Genomic DNA, 12,755 nt, shown 5'->3' with positions numbered 1-12,755 from the left:
GGGAACATTGCTAAAGCACATGTACCTCATTTTGAAAGCTTTGGTCACATTTTCAAGTGCGGTTCAATGGCGACATCTATCTCAATTATTACCTATCCTCCACTTCTAGTCATCAAAAGAGCACCGGTTACTAAACTCATAACACTTGGATCTTTTCTTATGGTTCTAGAATTGTATGACTTATTAGCAAACTTTTTAGCTCTAATATTGATACTTTACCCCATTCACTTGAAAATAAGAACAATACACTGAATACAAAGGTTGATTCTGATCTCTAGTTACTAAATACGTACACCTAGAAGTATGCTCAGAAATCCCTGTCAAGAAAGTGTGGATAGTCCAATTTCTCTATGAAGTGGCTAATTGCTTGCGTTGATAAATATCTTTCTAACAACGGTTCCCCATCAGCTACAATCTGATGCAACGATACAAAATATGTATAGCAACTTGATAAAGACAAATTCACTGCCTAAAGATAAGAAATCATAATATAGTGATATCCAATTCGAACCTTGAATCTGTTTCATTTTCCCTCCAATTGTAGAAACTTGTTGCCTGTGATTAAAGGGTCTGGACCGTAAGACAGTTCCTATCTATAAAGTGGTTTAGTCTGGCACTAACGTGATTCATCATTATTTAAAGACCAAAAAAAGAAATAAAGGCGATTTTGACCTCGACGTGATTCGAACACGAAACCTTCTGATCTGGAGTCAGACGCGCTACCATTGCGCAACGAAGTCATATTAGTTTTTGCAACAAACATTCTAAACATGCATTTCAATTCAAATAACTGTACAAGACTCATATAAGAGGTACTTGGCATTTACCGATTTTCCAAACAACATCATCACTCACGCATGATATAAGAAGAACTACACCGTCCTCAGAATTCACTTTCTTGATGCCATCTATTTTACAGTTGAATGGAGACGTTGACCTCAGAATATACATATAATTCTCCATCTCTGGCCAGGCTTACGTGTTCTTTCGTCATTTTTTTCAGTCGGTCTCTCCATCTATCTGACTTGTTATTTAAATTAACTGTTTCCTTGGTTTTTTCTCATGGTTTTATAAAAAAAAATCCTAGCATTAGTTAGGTGACGTGGATCCGAAATACCCGACTACATCACTTTTATCTGTACAAGATCTCTCACATTTTACAAAAGAAAAATAAAATGGGTGCAATTCTAGAGGAAAAATCTTTACACAACAGGAATTTTGTTTTAAAAGTAGTCTGTGCAATCTTTGCGGGATGGGAAACTGAGACACCATTATTAACGTCTTGAACACATCTACACGTTCTGAACATCAAAATTATAATTCGTTATCAAATCACTGACACCAGAAAAGATCAAACGCACAGTTGGCAATTTTCAAAACTTGTTAATCACATCACGGCAAGGGAACATTGCTAAAGCACATGTACCTCATTTAGAAAGCTTTGGTCACATTTTCAAGTGCGGTTCAATGGCGACATCTATCTCAATTATTACCTATCCTCCACTTCTAGTCATCAAAAGAGCACCGGTCACTAAACTCATAACACTTGGATTTTTTCTTATGGTTCTAGAATTGTATGACTTATTAGCAAACTTTTTAGCTCTAATATTGATACTTTACCCCATTCACTTGAAAATAAGAACAATACACTGAATACAAAGGTTGATTCTGATCTCTAGTTACTAAATACGTACACCTAGAAGTATGCTCAGAAATCCCTGTCAAGAAAGTGTGGATAGTCCAATTTCTCTATGAAGTGGCTAATTGCTTGCGTTGATAAATATCTTTCTAACAACGGTTCCCCATCAGCTACAATCTGATTCAACGATACAAAATATGTATAGCAACTTCATAAAGACAAATTCACTGCCTAAAGATAAGAAATCATAATATAGCGATATCCAATTCGAACCTTGAATCTGTTTCATTTTCCCTCCAATTGTAGAAACTTCTTGCCTGTGATTAAAGGGTCTGGACCGTAAGACAGTTCCTATCTATAAAGTGGTTTAGTCTGGCACTAACGTGATTCATCATTATTTAAAGACCAAAAAAAGAAATAAAGGCGATTTTGACCTCGACGTGATTCGAACACGAAACCTTCTGATCTGGAGTCAGACGCGCTACCATTGCGCAACGAAGTCATATTAGTTTTTGCAACAAACATTCTAAACATGCATTTCAATTCGAATAACTGTACAAGACTCATATAAGAGGTACTTGGCATTTACCGATTTTCCAAACAAGATCATCACTCACGCATGATATAAGAAGAACTACACCGTCCTCAGAATTCACTTTCTTGATGCCATCTATTTTACAGTTGAATGGAAACGTTGACCTCAGAATATACATATAATTCTCCATCTCTGGCCAGGCTTACGTGTTCTTTCGTCATTTTTTTCAGTCGGTCTCTCCATCTATCTGAATTGTTATTTAAATTAACTGTTTCCTTGGTTTTATCTCATGGTTTTATAAAAAAAAATCCTAGCATTAGTTAGGTGACCTGGATCCGAAATACCCGACTACATCACTTTTATCTGTACAAGATCTCTCACATTTTACAAAAGAAAAATAAAATGGGTGCAATTCTAGAGGAAAAATCTTTACACAACAGGAATTTTGTTTTAAAAGTAGTCTGTGCAATCTTTGCGGGATGGGAAACTGAGACACCATTATTAACGTCTTGAACACATCTACACGTTCTGAACATCAAAATTATAATTCGTTATCAAATCACTGACACCAGAAAAGATCAAACGCACAGTTGGTAATTTTCAAAACTTGTTAATCACATCACGGCAAGGGAACATTGCTAAAGCACATGTACCTCATTTTGAAAGCTTTGGTCACATTTTCAAGTGCGGTTCAATGGCGACATCTATCTCAATTATTACCTATCCTCCACTTCTAGTCATCAAAAGAGCACCGGTTAGTAAACTCATAACACTTGGATCTTTTCTTATGGTTCTAGAATTGTATGACTTATTAGCAAACTTTTTAGCTCTAATATTGATACTTTACCCCATTCACTTGAAAATAAGAACAATACACTGAATACAAAGGTTGATTCTGATCTCTAGTTACTAAATACGTACACCTAGAAGTATGCTCAGAAATCCCTGTCAAGAAAGTGTGGATAGTCCAATTTCTCTATGAAGTGGCTAATTGCTTGCGTTGATAAATATCTTTCTAACAACGGTTCCCCATCAGCTACAATCTGATGCAACGATACAAAATATGTATAGCAACTTGATAAAGACAAATTCACTGCCTAAAGATAAGAAATCATAATATAGTGATATCCAATTCGAACCTTGAATCTGTTTCATTTTCCCTCCAATTGTAGAAACTTCTTGCCTGTGATTAAAGGGTCTGGACCGTAAGACAGTTCCTATCTATAAAGTGGTTTAGTCTGGCACTAACGTGATTCATCATTATTTAAAGACCAAAAAAAGAAATAAAGGCGATTTTGACCTCGACGTGATTCGAACACGAAACCTTCTGATCTGGAGTCAGACGCGCTACCATTGCGCAACGAAGTCATATTAGTTTTTGCAACAAACATTCTAAACATGCATTTCAATTCGAATAACTGTACAAGACTCATATAAGAGGTACTTGGCATTTACCGATTTTCCAAACAACATCATCACTCACGCATGATATAAGAAGAACTACACCGTCCTCAGAATTCACTTTCTTGATGCCATCTATTTTACAGTTGAATGGAAACGTTGACCTCAGAATATACATATAATTCTCCATCTCTGGCCAGGCTTACGTGTTCTTTCGTCATTTTTTTCAGTCGGTCTCTCCATCTATCTGAATTGTTATTTAAATTAGCTGTTTCCTTGGTTTTTTCTCATGGTTTTATAAAAAAAAATCCTAGCATTAGTTAGGTGACCTGGATCCGAAATACCCGACTACATCACTTTTATCTGTACAAGATCTCTCACATTTTACAAAAGAAAAATAAAATGGGTGCAATTCTAGAGGAAAAATCTTTACACAACAGGAATTTTGTTTTAAAAGTAGTCTGTGCAATCTTTGCGGGATGGGAAACTGAGACACCATTATTAACGTCTTGAACACATCTACACGTTCTGAACATCAAAATTATAATTCGTTATCAAATCACTGACACCAGAAAAGATCAAACGCACAGTTGGCAATTTTCAAAACTTGTTAATCACATCACGGCAAGGGAACATTGCTAAAGCACATGTACCTCATTTTGAAAGCTTTGGACACATTTTCAAGTGCGGTTCAATGGCGACATCTATCTCAATTATTACCTATCCTCCACTTCTAGTCATCAAAAGAGCACCGGTCACTAAACTCATAACACTTGGATCTTTTCTTATGGTTCTAGAATTGTATGACTTATTAGCAAACCTTTTAGCTCTAATATTGATACTTTACCCCATTCAATTGAAAATAAGAACAATACACTGAATACAAAGGTTGATTCTGATCTCTAGTTACTAATTACGTACACCTAGAAGTATACTCAGAAATCCCTGTCAAGAAAGTGTGGATAGTCCAATTTCTCTATGAAGTGGCTAATTGCTTGCGTTGATAAATATCTTTCTAACATCGGTTCCCCATCAACTACAATCTGATGCAACGATACAAAATATGTATAGCAACTTGATAAAGACAAATTCACTGCCTAAAGATAAGAGATCATAATATAGTGATATCCAATTCGAGCCATGAATCTGTTTCATTTTCCCTCCAATTGTAGAAACTTGTTGCCTCTGATTTCAGGGCCTGCACCGTAAGACAGTTCCTCTCTATAAAGTCGTTCAGTCTGGCACTAACGTGATTCATCATTGTTTAAAGACCAAAAAAAAAAAAGAAATAAAAGTAATTGTGACCTCGACGTGATTCCAACACGCAACCTTCTGATCTGGAGTCAGACGCGCTACCATTGCGCCACGAAGTCATATTAGTTCTTGCAACAAACATTCTAAACATGCATTACACGACTCAGATAAAAGGTACTTGGCATTTACCTTTTCCAAATAACATCATCACTCACACATGATATAAGAAGAATTACACCATCCTCAACATTCACTTTCTTAATACCATCTATTACAGCTGAATATATACGTTGACCTCAGAATATGCATATAATTCTCCATCTCTGGCCAGGCTTACTTGTTCTTTCATCATTTTTTTCAGTCGGTCTCTCCACCAATCTGAATTGTTTATTGAAATTGACTGTTTCCTTGGTTCTTTTCTCATGGGTTTTATTTGAAAATAGTTAGCATTACTTAGTTGACGTGGATCCGAAATACCCGACTACATCACTTTTATCTGTACAAGATCTCTCACGTTTTACAAAATTAATAATACAATGGGTGCAATTCTAGAGGAAAAATCTTTACACAACAGGAATTTTGTTTTGAAAGTAGTCTGTGAATTCGTTGCGGAATAGGAATCTGAGACACCATTATTAACGTCTTGAATACATCTACAAGTTCTGAACATCAAAAATATAATTCGTTATCAAATCATTGACACCAGAAAAGATCAAACGCACAGTTGGTAATTTTCAAAACTTGTTAATCACATCACGGCAAGAGAACATTGCTGAAACACATGTACCTCTTTTTGAAAGCTTAGTTCACATTTTCAAGTTAGGTTTATTGGCGACATCTATCTCAATTGTTACCTATCCTACACTTCTAGTCATCAAAAGAGCACCCGTCACTAAACTCATAACACTTGGATCTTTTCTTATGGTTCTAGAATTGTATGACGTATTAGTAAACTTTTCAGCTCTAATATTGATACTTTCCCCCATTCAATTGAAAATAAGAACAATACACTGAATACAAAGGTTTATTCCTATCTCTAGTTACTAAATATGTACTCCTAAAGGTATCCTCAGAAATCCCTGTCCAGAAAGGGTGGATAGTCCAATTTCTCTAGGAAGTGGCTAATTCCTTGCGTTGATAAATATCTTTCTAACAACGGTTCCCCATCAGCTACAATCTGTTTCAACGATACAAAATATATATAGCAACTTGATAAAGATAAATTCACTGCCTAAAGATAGGAGATCATAATATAGTGATATCCAATTCGAACCTTGAATCTGTTTCATTTTCCCTCCAATTGTAGAAACTTGTTGCCTCTTATGTCAGGGCCTAGACCGTAAGACAGTTCATATCTATATAGTGGTTTAGTCTGGCACTAAAGTGATTAATCATTGATTAAAAATCAAAAAAAGAAATAAAAGCAATTTTGACCTCGACGTGATTCGAACACGCAACCTTCTGATCTGGAGTCAGACGCGCTACCATTGCGCCACGAAGTCATATTAGTTCTTGCAACAAACATTCTAAACATGCATTACACGACTCAGATAAAAGGTACTTGGCACTTACCGCTTTTCCAAAGAACATCATCACTCACACATGATATGAGAAGAACTACACCGTCCTCAACATTCACTTTCTTAATACCATATATTAAAGCTGAATGGAGACGTTGACCTCAGAATATACATAGCATTCGGCATCTCTGGCCAGGCTTACGTGTTCTTTCGTCATTTCTTTCAGTCGGTCCCTCCATCAATCTGAAATGTTTATTTATATTGACTGTTTCCTTGTTTTTTCAGATAGGTTTCAAGTGGAAAGAGCCTGGTGTTACTAAGTTGATCTTCAGCCTAAACAGGTGACAAAACAACATTTATTTCTGTACAAAATATCTCCTATTTTACAAAAGAAACGAGTGCGATTCAACGGAATGAAATTTGGGCAACACAAGTGTTGTTTTAGAAATAACCTGTGCATTCCTTCAGGGGATAGAAAAGTGAGACACCGTTATTAACATATTGTACAACTCTATAGCTTCTAAGGATCAAAACTAGAATTCGTTATCAAATCATTCTTGACAGAAAGGAACAAAGGCACATTTGGTTAGTTTCATGACATGTCAATTGTATCCCGGCAAGAGAACATATCTGACACAAACAAATACCCTTTTAAATAGCTCTGCCACTACCCAGGAATGGTTTAAGTGTGATATCTATCACAAAGTTTACCCACCCGCCATCCTACCCACTCCTGCCAATCCCCTTCACCAATATGGAAGTATAGAAAACTTCATTAACATGCAAAAAACGTGAACCAATAGCTGACGGCATGCAGAGCGTTGAGCCACTGAATTCTACACAAAAAGCAATACTATTCAACGCGGCAAAAATGTGAGAGCAACAGCTTTTAGAATCCTTCATCTTAATAACTGTGCACGGGCATCAAGCCAGCAATGTTACCTCCACGATACAAAATATGCATAGCAACTTGACAAAGACAAATTCACTGCCTAAAGATAGGAGAACATATCATAGTGATATCCAATTCGAACCATCAAATGGAATGTGTTTCCTTTTGCCTCCAAATGTAGAAACGTGTTGCCTCTGATTTCTGGGCCTGGACGTTATGATAGTTCCTATCTATATAGAGATTCAGTCCGACACTAACGTGATTCATCATTGTTTGAAGACCAAAAAAGAAATAAAAGTGATTATGACCTCGACGTGATTCGAACACGCAACCTTCTGATCTAGAGTCAGACGCGCTACCATTGCGTTACGAAGTTATATTAGTTCTTGCTACAAACATTCTAAACATGCATTTCAATTCGAGAATCTGTATACGACTCAGATAAGAGGTACTTGCCATTTACCGATTTTCCAAATAACATCATCACTCATGCATGATATAAGAAGAAACACATCGTCCTCAGAATTCACCTCCTTAATACCATCTATTACAGCTGAATCTATACGTTGACCTCAGAATATACATATAATTCTCCATCTCTGGCCTGTCTTACATGTTCTTTCGTCATTTTTTTCCATCGGTCTATCTACCAATCTGAATTGTTTATTGAAATTGACTCTTTCCTTGGTTTTTTCTGATGGGTTTTATTTGAAAATAGCTAGCATTACTTCGTTGACCTGGATCCGAAATACCCGACTACATCACTTTTATCTGTACAAGATCTCTCACGTTTTACAAAAGAAAAAGAAAATGGGTGCAATTCTAGAGGAAAAATCTTTACACAACAGGAATTTTGTTTTGAAAGTAGTCTGTGCATTCTTTGCGGAATAGGAAACTGAGACACCATTATTAACGTCTTGAACAGATCTATACGTTCTGAACATCAAAAATATAATTCGTTATCAAATCATTGACACCAGAAAAGATCAAACGCACAGTTGGCAATTTTCAAAACTTGTTAATCACATCACGGCAAGGGAACATTGCTGAAACACATGTACCTCTTTTTGAAAGCTAAGTTCACATTTTCAAGTGAGGTTTATTGGCGACATCTATCTCAATTGTTACCTATCCTCCACTTCTAGTCATCAAAAGAACACCCGTCAGTAAACTCATAATTAACACTTGGATGTTTTCTTGTTGTTGAAGAACTGTATGACTTATTAGTAAACATTTTAGCTCTAATATTGATACTTTAGCCCATTTAATTGAAACTCAGAACAATACACTGAATACAAAGGTTCATTCCAATCATTAGTTACTAAATACGTACACCTAGAAGTATCCTCAGAAATCCCTGTCCAGAAAGTGTGGATAGTCCAGTTTCTCTAGGAACTGGCTAATTGCTTGCGTTGAGAATATCTTTCTAAGAACGGTTCCCCATAAGCTACAAATGGTCTAAGAAAGCTATAAACGGAGAAATAACTATAAATTGCGCGTAACTAGCTTTTAGAATATTCATCTTAACAACTGTGCATGGGCATCAAACCAGCAATGTTACCTCCACGATACAAAATATGTATAGCAACTTGATCACTAATAAGTCATACAATTCTTAAACCATAAGAAAATATCCAAGTGTTATGAGTTTAGTGACGGGTGTTCTTTGGATGACTAGAAGTGGAGGATAGGTAACAGTTGAGATAGATGTCGCCATTGAAGACCAAGAAAGAAATAAAAGCGATTGTGACCTCGACGTGATTCCAACACGCAACCTTCTGATCTGGAGTCAGACGCGCTACCATTGCGCAACGAAGTCATATTAGTTTTTGCAACAAACATTCTAAACATGCATTTCACTTCGAATAACTGTGCAAGACTCATATAAGAGGTACTTGGCATTTACCGATTTTCCAAACAACATCATCACTCACGCAAGATACAAGAAGAACTACACCGTCCTCAGAATTCACTTTCTTGATGCCATCTATTTTACAGTTGAATGGAGACGTTGACCTCAGAATATAGATATAATTCTCCATCTCTGGCCAGGCTTACGTGTTCTTTCGTCATTTTTTTCAGTCGGTCTCTCCATCTATCTGAATTGTTTATTGAAATTAATTGTTTCCTTGGTTTTTTCTCATGGTTTTTATTTGAAAATGCTAGAATTACTTAGTTGACATCGATCCAAAATACCCGACTACATCACTTTTATCTGCACAAAATCTCTCTCATTTTACAAAAGAAAAATAAAATGGGTGCAATTCTAGAGGAAAAATCTTTACACAACAGGAATTTTGTTTTAAAAATAGTCTGTGCATTCTTTGCGGGATAGGAAACTGAGACACCATTATTAACGTCTTGAACACATCTACACGTTCTGAACATCAAAAATATAATTCGTTATCAAATCACTGACACCAGAAAAGATCAAATGCACAGTTGGCAATTTTCAAGACTTGTTAATCACATCACGGCAAGGGAACATTGCTAAAGCACATGTACCTCTTTTTAAAAGCTTTGGTCACATTCTTCAAGTGAGGTTCAATAGCGACATCTATCTCAATTATTACATATCCTCCACTTCTAGTCATCAAAAGAGCACCCGTCACTAAACTCATCATTAACACTTGGATGTTTTCTTATGGTTCAAGAATTGTATGACTTATTAGCAAACTTTTCAGCTCTAATATTGATACTTTACCCCATTCAATTGAAAATAAAAATAATACACTGAATACAAAGGTTGATTCTAATCTCTAGTTACTAAATACGTACACCTAGAAGTATGCTCAGAAATCCCTGTCAAGAAAGTGTGGATAGTCCAATTTCTCTAGGAAGTGGCTAATTGCTTGCGTTGATAAATATCTTTCTAACAACGGTTCCCCATCAGCTACAATCTGATGCAACGATAAAAAATATGTATAGCAATTTTATAAAGACAAATTCACTGCCTAAAGATAGGAGATCATAATATAGTGATATCCAATTCGAACCTTGAATCTGTTTCATTTTCCCTCCAATTGTAGAAACTTGTTGCCTGTGATTAAAGGGTCTGGACCGTAAGACAGTTCCTATCTATAAAGTGGTTTAGTCTGGCACTAACGTGATTCATCATTGTTTAAAGACCAAAAAAGGAAATAAAGGCGATTTTGACCTCGACGTGACTCGAACACGCAACCTTCTGATCTGGAGTCAGACGCGCTACCATTGCGCCACGAAGTCATATTAGTTTTTGCAACAAACATTCTAAACATGCATTTCAATTCGAATAACTGTACAAGACTCGTATAAGAGGTACTTGGCATTTACCGATTTTCCAAACAACATCATCACTCACGCATGATATAAGAAGAACTACACCGTCCTCAGAATTCACTTTCTTGATGCCATCTATTTTACAGTTGAATGGAAACGTTGACCTCATAATATATATATAATTCTCCATCTCTGGACAGGCTTACGTGTTCTTTCGTCATTTTATCAGTCGGTCTCTCCATCTATCGGAATTGTTATTTAAATTAACTGTTTCCTTGGTTTTTTCTCATGGTTTTTTTTAAAAGAATCCTAGCATTAGTTAGGTGACCTGCATCCGAAATACCCGACTACATCACTTTTATCTGTACAAGATCTCTCACATTTTACAAAAGAAAAATAAAATGGGTGCAATTCTAGAGGAAAAATCTTTACACAACAGGAATTTTGTTTTAAAAGTAGTCTGTGCAATCTTTGCGGGATAGGAAACTGAGACACCATTATTAACGTCTTGAACACATCTACACGTTCTGAACATCAAAAATATAATTCGTTATCAAATCACTGACACCAGAAAAGATCAAACGCACAGTTGGTAATTTTCAAAACTTGTTAATCACATCACGGCAAGGGAACATTGCTAAAGCACATGTACCTCATTTTGAAAGCTTTGGTCACATTTTCAAGTGCGGTTCAATGGCGACATCTATCTCAATTATTACCTATCCTCCACTTCTAGACATCAAAAGAGCACCGGTCACTAAACTCATAACACTTGGATCTTTTCTTATGGTTCTAGAATTGTATGACTTATTAGCAAACTTTTTAGCTCTAATATTGATACTTTACCCCATTCACTTGAAAATAAGAACAATACACTGAATACAAAGGTTGATTCTGATCTCTAGTAACTAAATACGTACACCTAGAAGTATCCTCAGAAATCCCTGTCAAGAAAGTGTGGATAGTCCAATTTCTCTATGAAGTGGCGCATTGCTTGCGTTGATAAATATCTTTCTAACAACGGTTCCCCATCAGCTACAATCTGATGCAACGATACAAAATATGTATAGCAACTTGATAAAGACAAATTCACTGCCTAAAGATAGGAGATCATAATATAGTGATATCCAATTCGAGCCATGAATCTGTTTCATTTTCCCTCCAATTGTAGAAACTTGTTGCCTCTGATTTCAGGGCCTGCACCGTAAGACAGTTCCTCTCTATAAAGTCGTTCAGTCTGGCACTAACGTGATTCATCATTGTTTAAAGACCAAAAAAAAAGAAATAAAAGCAATTGTGACCTCGACTTGATTCGAACACGCAACCTTCTGATCTGGAGTCAGACGCGCTACCATTGCGCCACGAAGTCATATTAGTTCTTGCAACAAACATTCTAAACATGCATTACACGACTCAGATAAAAGGTACTTGGCATTTACCTTTTCCAAATAACATCATCACTCACACATGATAGAAGAAGAACTACACCATCCTCAACATTCACTTTCTTAATACCATCTATTACAGCTGAATATATACGTTGACCTCAGAATATGCATATAATTCTCCATCTCTGGCCAGGCTTACGTGTTCTTTCATCATTTTTTTTCAGTCGGTCTCTCCACCAATCTGAATTGTTTATTGAAATTGACTGTTTCCTTGTTTTTTTCTCATGGGTTTTATTTGAAAATAGTTAGCATTACTTAGTTGACGTGGATCCGAAATACCCGACTACATCACTTTTATCTGTACAAGATCTCTCACGTTTTAAAAAATTAATAATACAATGTGTGCAATTCTAGAGGAAAAATCTTTACACAACAGGAACTTTGTTTTGAAAGTAGTCTGTGCATTCTTTGCGGAATAGGAAACTGAGACACCATTATTAACGTCTTGAACACATCTACACGTTCTGAACATCAAAAATATAATTCATTATCAAATCATTAACACCAGAAAAGATCAAACGCACAGTTGGCAATTTTCAACACTTGTTAATCACATCACGGCAAGGAAACATTGCTAAAGCACATGTACCTCTTTTTAAAAGCTTTGGTCACATTCTTCAAGTGAGGTTCAATAGCGACATCTATCTCAATTATTACATATCCTCCACTTCTAGTCATCAAAAGAGCACCCGTCACTAAACTCATCATTAACACTTGGATGTTTTCTTATGGTTCAAGAATTGTATGACTTATTAGCAAACTTTTCAGCTCTAATATTGATACTTTACCCCATTCAATTGAAAATAAG

The 12,755-nt window shown here is 36.0% G+C and overlaps 8 non-coding genes across 8 annotated transcripts; all 8 read right to left on the bottom strand.

The window, feature by feature from the left end:
- Nucleotides 1-668: 668 nt before the first annotated feature.
- On the bottom strand, nucleotides 669-740 carry Trnaw-cca (transfer RNA tryptophan (anticodon CCA)). Its single transcript has one exon. It is a non-coding gene; the product is annotated as a tRNA-Trp (tRNA).
- Nucleotides 741-2,069: 1,329 nt separating this feature from the next.
- On the bottom strand, nucleotides 2,070-2,141 carry Trnaw-cca (transfer RNA tryptophan (anticodon CCA)). Its single transcript has one exon. It is a non-coding gene; the product is annotated as a tRNA-Trp (tRNA).
- Nucleotides 2,142-3,470: 1,329 nt separating this feature from the next.
- On the bottom strand, nucleotides 3,471-3,542 carry Trnaw-cca (transfer RNA tryptophan (anticodon CCA)). The gene has a single exon. It is a non-coding gene; the product is annotated as a tRNA-Trp (tRNA).
- Nucleotides 3,543-4,876: 1,334 nt separating this feature from the next.
- Nucleotides 4,877-4,948, bottom strand: Trnaw-cca (transfer RNA tryptophan (anticodon CCA)). The gene has a single exon. It is a non-coding gene; the product is annotated as a tRNA-Trp (tRNA).
- Nucleotides 4,949-6,259: 1,311 nt separating this feature from the next.
- Trnaw-cca (transfer RNA tryptophan (anticodon CCA)) lies at nucleotides 6,260-6,331 on the bottom strand. The gene has a single exon. It is a non-coding gene; the product is annotated as a tRNA-Trp (tRNA).
- Nucleotides 6,332-8,988: 2,657 nt separating this feature from the next.
- On the bottom strand, nucleotides 8,989-9,060 carry Trnaw-cca (transfer RNA tryptophan (anticodon CCA)). The gene has a single exon. It is a non-coding gene; the product is annotated as a tRNA-Trp (tRNA).
- A 1,334-nt stretch (nucleotides 9,061-10,394) lies between these two features.
- On the bottom strand, nucleotides 10,395-10,466 carry Trnaw-cca (transfer RNA tryptophan (anticodon CCA)). The gene has a single exon. It is a non-coding gene; the product is annotated as a tRNA-Trp (tRNA).
- A 1,330-nt stretch (nucleotides 10,467-11,796) lies between these two features.
- On the bottom strand, nucleotides 11,797-11,868 carry Trnaw-cca (transfer RNA tryptophan (anticodon CCA)). The gene has a single exon. It is a non-coding gene; the product is annotated as a tRNA-Trp (tRNA).
- Between the last annotated feature and the right edge of the window lie 887 nt (nucleotides 11,869-12,755).

This window comes from Sinohyriopsis cumingii, chromosome 18, assembly GCF_028554795.1.
Source record: "Sinohyriopsis cumingii isolate HCF-2022 chromosome 18, ASM2855479v2, whole genome shotgun sequence".
Taxonomy (NCBI): domain Eukaryota; kingdom Metazoa; phylum Mollusca; class Bivalvia; order Unionida; family Unionidae; genus Sinohyriopsis; species Sinohyriopsis cumingii.
This window is presented reverse-complemented; position numbering and strand designations above follow the sequence as displayed.